Source organism: Salvelinus namaycush, chromosome 16, assembly GCF_016432855.1.
Source record: "Salvelinus namaycush isolate Seneca chromosome 16, SaNama_1.0, whole genome shotgun sequence".
Classification (NCBI taxonomy): Eukaryota; Metazoa; Chordata; class Actinopteri; order Salmoniformes; family Salmonidae; genus Salvelinus; species Salvelinus namaycush.
Genome location: NC_052322.1, coordinates 36,429,928 through 36,440,740, shown reverse-complemented (window position 1 = coordinate 36,440,740; position 10,813 = coordinate 36,429,928). Strand labels below are relative to the sequence as shown.

Below are 10,813 nucleotides of genomic sequence, written 5' to 3'. Positions count from 1 at the left end.
TGTGAGGCTTGTAGCCACCATAAGGCCTGAGGGAGGACAAGACGGAGGAACAGGTCCACACAAACTGGAGGTGTGGGAGCTGAAAGTGACAGGGTGCAATTTCGGTCACTGCTCTCTTTGAGGCTGCAGTGAACAGAGAAGGTGGACTTGGACATGATGTGAGGAGACAGGACATTAAGAAAGTCTCACACACCCCTACCTCACTCTGCTAGTGGTGGCAAACCACAGGCTTTAAAACAGCAGGCTTTAAACGCAACGCCAGAGATGAATGAGTCACCCCCCCTTTTTTTTCCCCTTAATCTGTTTATTATTTTCCAATAAGAAAAGCCAGAGATACAGACATTAACATTGACTCAGAGGAACTGACACTATCGCTTGGCTATTTATCTTCCTTTCTGGCACTGTGATCATACACTATGGCTCAAAAGACCCCCTGTGGTCATTTTCATTAAAAACATTTGTCTTCATGGTCTACCTGAACCACATATTTGTCTCCAAAGTCCATCTGTAGTATAAAGGCCTACCTGCATCACCATGAAGAACATTGGGACTTTCTAACTATGACTGTAATAGGAAATGATTTGAGTCATTCCTCTCCTGTATTTACTGTAACTAAGTACTGATGTTCTACCTTTGACCTGTTTAACTGCCACTATCAAACATCTGTCAGTGTTGAATGTTACCGCTAAAGTTAGAGGCCAGACTGAGCCGAGGACACACTGATAATGGATCTTTGATGCTGTGTGATTCTGTTGTGTCTTCCTCTCAGCCTGGTGTTTACAGAACGTGGTACTGTCGGATTAGAATATAAAGGGCCTGTCTCCAAGAGGCCCGCTAACCCGCTTGATCGAGTAGATCACGCAAAGCTCCTGCAACATCTGTCTGACATTGAACTCTGTCCAAGGTTTCTAGCCTGGTACCACAGCTAAACCAGGGGAATAAGACAGAAGGTGATGGTTACTAGCCTGGTACCACAGCTACACCAGGAGAAGAAGACAGAGGGTGATGGTTACTAGCCTGGTACCACAGCTATACCAGGAGAAGAAGACAGAAGGTGATGGTTTCTAGCCTGGTTCCACAGCTAAACCAGGGGAAGAAGGCAGAGGGTGATGGTTTCGAGCCTGGTTCCACAGCTAAACCAGGGGAAGAAGGCAGAGGGTGATGGTTTCGAGCCTGGTTCCACAGCTAAACCAGGGGAAGAAGGCAGAGGGTGATGGTTTCTAGCCTGGTTCCACAGCTAAACCAGGGGAAGAAGGCAGAGGGTGATGGTTTCGAGCCTGGTTCCACAGCTAAACCAGGGGAAGAAGGCAGAGGGTGATGGTTTCTAGCCTGGTTCCACAGCTAAACCAGGGGAAGAAGGCAGAGGGTGATGGTTTCGAGCCTGGTTCAACAGCTAAACCAGGGGAAGAAGGCAGAGGGTGATGGTTTCTAGCCTGGTTCCACAGCTAAACCAGGGGAAGAAGGCAGAGGGTGATGGCAAATGGCACATTGAGCCCTTGGTCAGAGGTCAACTCTAGTGTGCCACAAGGTGGTGTGGTTTCAACATATCTGTTTCTCCTTCACATGTTCACCCGAAAAGTTGTGTTCAGTGACACTCTGGACAATGTAGGGCTGTCCCGAGCCATACCTTTAACCAGCAACCAAGAGGACACTTGGAGGCAAGATCTGACCAGTGTAGTATAGACTGTGACCAGATCGTCAGTGGGTAGGCCATTTCTGGCAAGAACAGTCAATGTGCAGCAGTCCAACCACAGCTCCCCTCACTGCAGAGCAGTCCAACCACAACTCCCCTCACTGCAGAGCGGTCCAACCACAGCTCCCCTCACTGCAGAGCGGTCCAACCACAGGTCCCCTCACTGCAGAGCGGTCCAACCACAGCTCCCCTCACTGCAGAGCGGTCCAACCACAGCTCCCCTCACTGCAGAGCAGTCCAACCACAGCTCCCCTCACTGCAGAGCGGTCCAACCACAGCTCCCCTCACTGCAGAGCGGTCCAACCACAGCTCCCCTCACTGCAGAGCGGTCCAACCACAGCTCCACTCACTGCAGAGCGGTCCAACCACAGCTCCCCTCACTGCAGAGCGGTCCAACCACAGCTCCCCTCACTGCAGAGCAGTCCAACCACAGCTCCCCTCACTGCAGAGCAGTCCAACCACAGCTCCCCTCACTGCAGAGCGGTCCAACCACAGCTCCCCTCACTGCAGAGCGGTCCAACCACAGCTCCCCTCACTGCAGAGCGGTCCAACCACAGCTCCCCTCACTGCAGAGCAGGGGAGAGCCGGCTGCAGTGCACCTGGTAAAGGACATGCACACTCTTGACCATTCACTGAATGACCTGCTCCCTCCAAAAAAAGGTAACTGGACCACCAGGCTCCTGAGAAACAGCCATGAATTGTCCTGTATAACTGTCCTGTATAACTGTCCTGTGTAACTGCCCTGTGTAACTGCCCTGTGTAACTGCCCTGTGTAACTGTCCTGTGTAACTGCCCTGTGTAACTGTCCTGTGTAACTGTCCTGTGTAACTGCCCTGTATAACTGCCCTGTGTAACTGCCCTGTGTAACTGCCCTGTGTAACTGCCCTGTGTAACTGTCCTGTGTAACTGCCCTGTGTAACTGCCCTGTGTAACTGCCCTGTGTAACTGTCCTGTGTAACTGTCCTGTGTAAATGCCCTGTGTAACTGCCCTGTGTAACTGTCCTGTATAACTGCCCTGTGTAACTGCCCTGTGTAACTGCCCTGTGTAACTGTCCTGTATAACTGCCCTGTGTAACTGCCCTGTGTAACTGCCCTGTGTAACTGCCCTGTGTAACTGTCCTGTGTAACTGTCCTGTGTAAATGCCCTGTGTAACTGCCCTGTGTAACTGTCCTGTATAACTGCCCTGTGTAACTGCCCTGTGTAACTGTCCTGTGTAACTGTCCTGTGTAACTGCCCTGTGTAACTGCCCTGTGTAACTGTCCTGTATAACTGTCCTGTGTAACTGTCATGTATAACTGTCCTGTGTAACTGTCCTGTGTAACTGTCCTGTATAACTGTCATGTATAACTGTCCTGTGTAACTGTCCTGTGTAACTGTCCTGTGTAACTGTCCTGTATGACTGTCCTGTATGACTGTCCTGTATGACTGTCCTGTATAACTGTCCTGTATAACTGTCCTGTATAACTGTCCTGTATAACTGTCCTGTATAACTGTCCTGTATAACTGTCCTGTATAACTGTCCTGTATAACTGTCCTGTATAACTGTCCTGTATAACTGTCCTGTATAACTGTCCTGTATAACTGTCCTGTGTAACTGTCCTGTATAACTGTCCTGTATAACTGTCATGTATAACTGTCCTGTTTAACTGTCCTGTATAACTGTCCTGTATAACTGTCCTGTATGACTGTCCTGTATGACTGTCCTGTATGACTGTCCTGTATGACTGTCCTGTATAACTGTCCTGTATAACTGTCCTGTATAACTGTCCTGTATGACTGTCCTGTATAACTGTCCTGTATAACTGTCCTGTATAACTGTCCTGTATGACTGTCCTGTATGACTGTCCTGTATGACTGTCCTGTATAACTGTCCTGTATAACTGTCCTGTGTAACTGTCCTGTGTAACTGTCCTGTATAACTGTCCTGTATGACTGTCCTGTATGACTGTCCTGTATGACTGTCCTGTATAACTGTCCTGTATAACTGTCCTGTATAACTGTCCTGTATGACTGTCCTGTATAACTGTCCTGTATAACTGTCCTGTATGACTGTCCTGTATGACTGTCCTGTATGACTGTCCTGTATAACTGTCCTGTATAACTGTCCTGTATAACTGTCCTGTATAACTGTCCTGTATAACTGTCCTGTATAACTGTCCTGTATGACTGTCCTGTATGACTGTCCTGTATGACTGTCCTGTATGACTGTCCTGTATAACTGTCCTGTATAACTGTCCTGTATAACTGTCCTGTATGACTGTCCTGTATGACTGTCCTGTATAACTGTCCTGTATAACTGTCCTGTATAACTGTCCGTACGAACCGCCTGTGAAACGCCACTTTACCCACTGCTGTCAGACTGTATAATACGTCTCGCTCTTAAATGGTTTTCCCAAAAATGTTATTTTTTACAATCACATTTTAACATTTCAATTTCCATCATGAAAATGTCCTGTAATGATTCAAGTGTTCTGTATTCTATTCATGTCACGTAGTATGTGTTATGGATTTTAAATGAGTGTTTTGCAATTATTAATAATGTAAATTCTGCATTTTTTCAGTTTTATCTGTAAGCAAGAATAATTCAACTCAAATTAGAAATGTTCTCTCTTTCTGTGCAAGAGGTGTCTCCCTGAAAATCTCCTTTACAATGTCGTTACACATCTGGTCTGACAAAAACACAACAAATGTGTGGGCTATTCAGAGGAGATGACTTTCTACTACATCTGGTCAATTCATTTTACCCTTCCGGCCTGCACCTTTAAAGTTAGCACCCTTCTCAATATCAACCATCTGGCCATATTTCCAATTAACAGGTTGGCTAATGTCAAAATCTATGATATGCTAGCTAACCAGAGTCAGTCTCTTGGTTAATGATTAGTGAACTGGAGTTCTCTCTATCTGAGAGTTGTTTTGTACAAAGGAGGCCACAGATCATTACAACGGCAGGGAGCTCACACACACACACACACACACACACACACACACACACACACACACACACACACACACACACACACACACACACACACACACACACACACACACACACACACACACACACACACACACACACACACACACACACACACACACACAGAGCCTCAGTATAATTACAGTGGAAGGGAGTTGTCAGAAGACAACAGAGACAGGGGTCATTGTGTTCCTCTCTTTACAGAGGCAGAGCCATCACACACCTGGCAGATGGTTGACGGAAGTCCTAACTCATCTGTGAGTACGACAGTCACGATACACTCTCACACACAGTCAGGGAGGCAGGCACGCACACACAGCTTGGTAAGAGTTCAAAGTTGTCGTCCAGAACCAAAGCCGTTTCTCTGAAACACCCGAGCACTGTGTTTACTTCCTGTAAGATTCAGGGGCTCTTCTCTTCCTCTCTCTCTTTTAGGCCGGCAGGCTGCCTAGTGGTTAGAACGTTGGGCCAGTTACCGAAAGGTTGCTGGATCGAATCCTCGAGCTGACAAGGTAAAAATCTGTCGTTCTGCCAGGCAGTTAACTCACCGTTCAATGGTAGGCCGTCATTGTAATTAAGAATTTGTTCTTAACTGACTTGCCTAGTTAAATAAAGGTAAAAAATCTCAGTGGCCTTCTAGATGACAGAGACAATAATGGTTTCATACTCCCAACCAAATAGCCATACAATACCCTACGATGAATCACCTACTTGGAAAATGTACTGGGATTATACTGCTTCTCTGCTCTGTATGCATCACAGACACTATGGAGGGAAAATACAGTTTGTTGGGAGTTTGAGTCATCGTTGTTGACGTACAAAGTCCCTTGGTGATATATATATGTCTGTGTCACAATGTGTTCTAATCTCTACTGTAGAGGGAGTGGAGGAGTTGTTTGTCCCTGGTAGTATCCCTACACTGGGGGTATCTGATGGGGTGACTAATGCAGGTGTGCTGATTGAGCTTTTCCTCTATGTGATTCTGTAACAATAATCAATTGGTCCAAACCAATGTTTTTCACTTAAACCCCTCCCAGTCGAAGTTCTGCTCCAGGAAGGATGCTCTAAATATAGAGTTAAGGGCACAAACCTCTCTCTTTTCAAAGCAGTCAAATATCTGTGTTCATTCTTTTTTTTAGAAAGGCTAAAAATGCTTCGTCATCACTGTCAGCTTAAAAACCATAAAACCTTTTTCAAAATGGGAGTTACAAGTTCCTTTTTAAATTCAAACCCTAATGTCAGTAGAGCTCTCATTTGCAGAGTGAACCACTGGAATTACATGACATAATGGATTCTTCAGGCAGACAGACAGACAAGCAGGCAGACAAGCAGGCAGCAGGCAGCAGGCAGACAAGCAGGTAAGCAGGCACGCAGACGAGCAGGCAGGCAAGCAGGCAGACAAGCAGGCAGCAGGCAGACAGCAGGCAGGCAGCAGGCAAGGAGCAGGCAGACAAGCAGGCAGACAAGCAGGCAGACAAGTAGGCAAGCAGCAGGCAGGTAGGCAGGAGGCAGACAGGCAGGCAGCAGACAGGCAGCAGACAGGCAGGCAGCAGACAACAGGAAGACAAAAGGCTCAGTGAGGAAAGGCTTGGCCTCATTACTATCTATGTCCCTCCTTTCTATTCTCTGAAATGACAAGAACAATGACTGAGACTAACTCAGGCTTGGCCCCAGCACTAATCAACTTCCCAAGCCACTCAGCATCAATGGAATGATTATTTGTCAAGTCGTGAAAAGTTCCAGTTTCTTGTATGGAAAGGAAACGGAGTATACAGCATACATAACCATTTCTGCAGAGACTATTAATCAGGAATATCTATACTAATGGTCATGTTGTTCCTAAATACAGTAAGATAAACTAAACTAAATACAGTAAGATAAACTAAACTAAATACAGTAAGATAAACTAAGTAGGATCCAGTGAATGGTCTATCACTACTGTTTTCAGCCTAACCTCTTACAGTAATAGGGGGTAAATTATCCCTTTAACTCAAGGTTCTCAAACTCGGTCCTGTGTACCCCAAGGGGTGAACGTTTTGGGTTTTGTCCTAGCACTACACAGTTCATTAAAAAAATCTACAAATCGTCAAGCTTTGATTATTTGAATCAACAGCTGATGATCGCTCTGTAATAATAAGGAAGTCTCAAGGTTCTGCTCGAATTAGTTAGAATACCTCATGATAAACTGGAGACCATACGTAGCTGTCTATTTACCACCGCAAGACCGCACTCAACAAGCTGTATAGGACCATGAGCAAACAACTAAATGCTCACCCAGAGGCGGCACTCCTAGTGGCCGGTGATTCAACGCAGGAAAACTGAAATCCGTTTTACCACATTTTTATCAGCATGTCACCTGTGCAACTAGAGGCGAAAAACTTTCCATCACCTTTACTCCACACACAGAGACACATACAAAGCTCTCCCTCACCCTCCATTTGGCAAATCTGACCATAATGATATCCTCCTGACTCCCGCTTACAAGCAAAAACTCAAACAGGAAGTACCAATGACATGCTCAATATGGAAGTGGTCCGAAGAAGCGGATGCTAAGCTACAGGACTGTTTTGCTAGCACATGTTCCGGGATTATTCCGATAACCTTAAGATTTCGGAATTAATGCCTAAACTTAACCTTTAACACAAAATGTTAAGTTTACAACAACTTCAAAATTGTATGTTTGAGAAACATGGATGAGCTAGTTGCAACTACCTGGTTACCCTGCACATTGACTCGGTACCGGTACTCCTCGTTATTATTATTTTATTGTGTTTTTCTATTTCCTTTTGACCCTTTTATTTGCTTTTTTTTTCTTACTTTAACTCATTGTTGGGGAATAGCTCGTTAGTAACCATTTCACGGTAAAGTGTGACAAATAAAATAAGATTTATTATTTTACTTTCCCTATCTCTATTTAGTCATCTCTCTACCCCTTTCTCTTTTCTCTCCCTCCTCGCTCTCTCTTTCCTCTGGTATTAGCGGTAGCAGCATATGCCACTAGGTGTAACAAGGTGCTGCGGACACTGCTGATGTTCTCCTGCTCCTGGGGAAGGTTAGGAAATGGAACGCTGATCGTCCAATCAGCAGCCTCGACATCACCCCAGGGGGATGGAAGGGGCTGGTGCCGAATGGTAGACTGTGGCAGTGGGGATATTTAATTTTATTTAACTAGGCAAGTCAGTGAGAGGGAGCAGAGAAAGAGAAAGGAAGAGATAGACATTTTAAAAAGAGAGAGAAAGTGAGAGAGACATGACAGCCAGGATCGCAGGCGACAGGAAAAGCAGGGATGGATTTTTTGGGGGGCGGGGTGGACAGGGTCTCAATCGGGGTCTCAACTTACTGTTGAGAGTTAGAATAATAAAATACACAAGGTGCAATTTCAATATTTGGTTGTGCATCAGCAGTTCTTCTATCGCTACGTCCGTCACTGACAGTCACTCAATTAGCCATGTCAGCCAAAATGTTTTAGATTGAGTCTAGTGGCCAGCTATCTAAAAGGCTAGGGCCTGCTCAGACTGCGTGGCTATGGATGTGGGTACGCAGAACCACGAGCCACTGCGGCCCCACATGATGATTTAGATTTTTGGGGGGCCCCACCCCAATCAAAGTTGCCCATCCCTCACCTAATGGGTACGTAAACCCCTCTCCAGTACCAACACGTCTGTGTGTTTGTTTGAGGTGTGAGGCATCGCAGCCCTGCTAAAAGGATGAGGGGGCTTAGGTAAGCCTGTCTGTGCATCTGTTATGTCATCAACATTGTTTCCACACGCTGCCACTGAGCAGCAGCAGCAGCATCATCGAAAGCTTTCTCTCGCTCTCTGTCTGTGTACATAACATTAGACTTTAGCTACGTCTCAAGGCAGGCAAAACAATGGGTTGTCCAATGCCTGTCATCAGGTATAGAATTAAAATATGCTTTAAACATTTTACACCTCCATTTTAGTCATTTAGCAGAGTGACTTACAGTTAGTGCATTCATCTTAAGATAGCTAGGTGAGACAACCACATATCACAGTTGTAGTAATACCTGTTTTCCTCCGAAATGTTATCAGCAAAGTCAGTGCTACTAGGAAAAGTGGGGGGAGAGGGAAACTGGGGAGGGGGAAGAGAACACTGAGATGTCATATTTAAGATACTCTTTGAAGAGGTAGGGTTTCAGATATCTTTGAAGAGGTAGGGTTTCAGATACTCTTTGAAGAGGTAGGGTTTCAGATACTCTTTGAAGAGGTAGGGTTTCAGATACTCTTTGAAGAGGTAGGGTTTCAGATACTCTTTGAAGAGGTAGGGTTTCAGATATCTTTGAAGAGGTAGGGTTTCAGATACTCTTTGAAGAGGTAGGGTTTCAGATACTCTTTGAAGAGGTAGGGTTTCAGATACTCTTTGAAGAGGTAGGGTTTCAGATGTTCTCTGAAGAGGTAGGGTTTCAGATGTTCTCTGAAGAGGTAGGGTTTCAGATACTCTCTGAAGAGGTAGGGTTTCAGATACTCTCTGAAGAGGTAGGGTTTCAGATACTCTTTGAAGAGGTAGGGTTTCAGATGTTCTCTGAAGAGGTAGGGTTTCAGATGTTCTCTGAAGAGGTAGGGTTTCAGATGTTCTCTGAAGAGGTAGGGTTTCAGATGTTCTCTGAAGAGGTAGGGTTTCAGATACTCTCTGAAGAGGTAGGGTTTCAGATACTCTCTGAAGAGGTAGGGTTTCAGATACTCTTTGAAGAGGTAGGGTTTCAGATGTTCTCTGAAGAGGTAGGGTTTCAGATGTTCTCTGAAGAGGTAGGGTTTCAGATGTTCTCTGAAGAGGTAGGGTTTCAGATGTTCTCTGAAGAGGTAGGGTTTCAGATATCTTTGAAGAGGTAGGGTTTCAGATATCTTTGAAGAGGTAGGGTTTCAGATATCTTTGAAGAGGTAGGGTTTCAGATATCTTTGAAGAGGTAGGGTTTCAGATATCTTTGAAGAGGTAGGGTTTCAGATACTCTTTGAAGAGGTAGGGTTTCAGATACTCTTTGAAGAGGTAGTGTTTCAGATACTCTCTGAAGAGGTAGTGTTTCAGATACTCTCTGAAGAGGTAGGGTTTCAGATACTCTCTGAAGAGGTCGGGTTTCAGATACTCTCTGAAGAGGTCGGGTTTCAGATACTCTCTGAAGAGGTCGGGTTTCAGATACTCTCTGAAGAGGTCGGGTTTCAGATACTCTCTGAAGAGGTCGGGTTTCAGATACTCTCTGAAGAGGTCGGGTTTCAGATACTCTCTGAAGAGGTCGGGTTTCAGATACTCTTTGAAAAGGTCGGGTTTCAGATACTCTTCGAAGAGGTAGTGTTTCAGATACTCTTTGAAGAGGTAGGGTTTCAGATACTCTTTGAAGAAGTAGGGTTTCAGATGCTCTTTGAAGAGGTAGGGTTTCAGATACTCTCTGAAGAGGTAGGGTTTCAGATGCTCTTTGAAGAGGTAGGGTTTCAGATGCTCTTTGAAGAGGTAGGGTTTCAGATGCTCTTTGAAGAGGTAGGGTTTCAGATACTCTTTGAAGAGGTAGGGTTTCAGATACTCTTTGAAGAGGTAGGGTTTCAGATGCTCTTTGAAGAGGTAGGGCTTCAGATGTTCTCTGAAGATGGGCACTCTGCTGTCCTATTATCAGGGCCAAGCTGGTTCCACCATTGGAGCGCCAGGACAGAGCTTTGACTGGGTTGAGCGGGAGCTGACCTCCCGTAGGTGGTGCGACGGCAAAGAGACCAGAGGTGGCAGAACAGAGTACTCGGTTTGGGATGTAGGGTTTGAGTATAGCCTGAAGGTAGGGAGGGGCAGTTCCCCTTGCTGCTCTGTAAGCAAGCAACATGGTCTTGTAGTGGATGCAGGCTTGCCATATGCCATATTTAGCATGTGAACTATAAATAGCTTGTAGTGAAAGCCTCTCCTTGCTGGCAGTTGATAAAAAGCTGCTGTGGAGCAGGATCAGTAGCAGAGGAACAGGGGACGTGTATCCCTGAAGTGGCCTGTAAAGTGTCTGCTCTGACCCACATCCTGCCTCCAACACTGGGCCATTCTCTGGGCTGGGGCCCGACTAGTCAACCCATCAACAGCTACAGCCACGTTGCTGATCTCAGTGAATGATCACCACCAGTAGTCACTAGCATCACTCTCCCTTGATATTTTAACTCAA

General features: G+C 45.7%; 1 protein-coding gene across 6 annotated transcripts in view; it reads right to left on the bottom strand.

The window, feature by feature from the left end:
- Positions 1-10,813, bottom strand: part of LOC120061350 (membrane-associated guanylate kinase, WW and PDZ domain-containing protein 1-like) — a 228,511-nt gene that overhangs the window by 82,182 nt on the left and 135,516 nt on the right. The window lies entirely within an intron of this gene.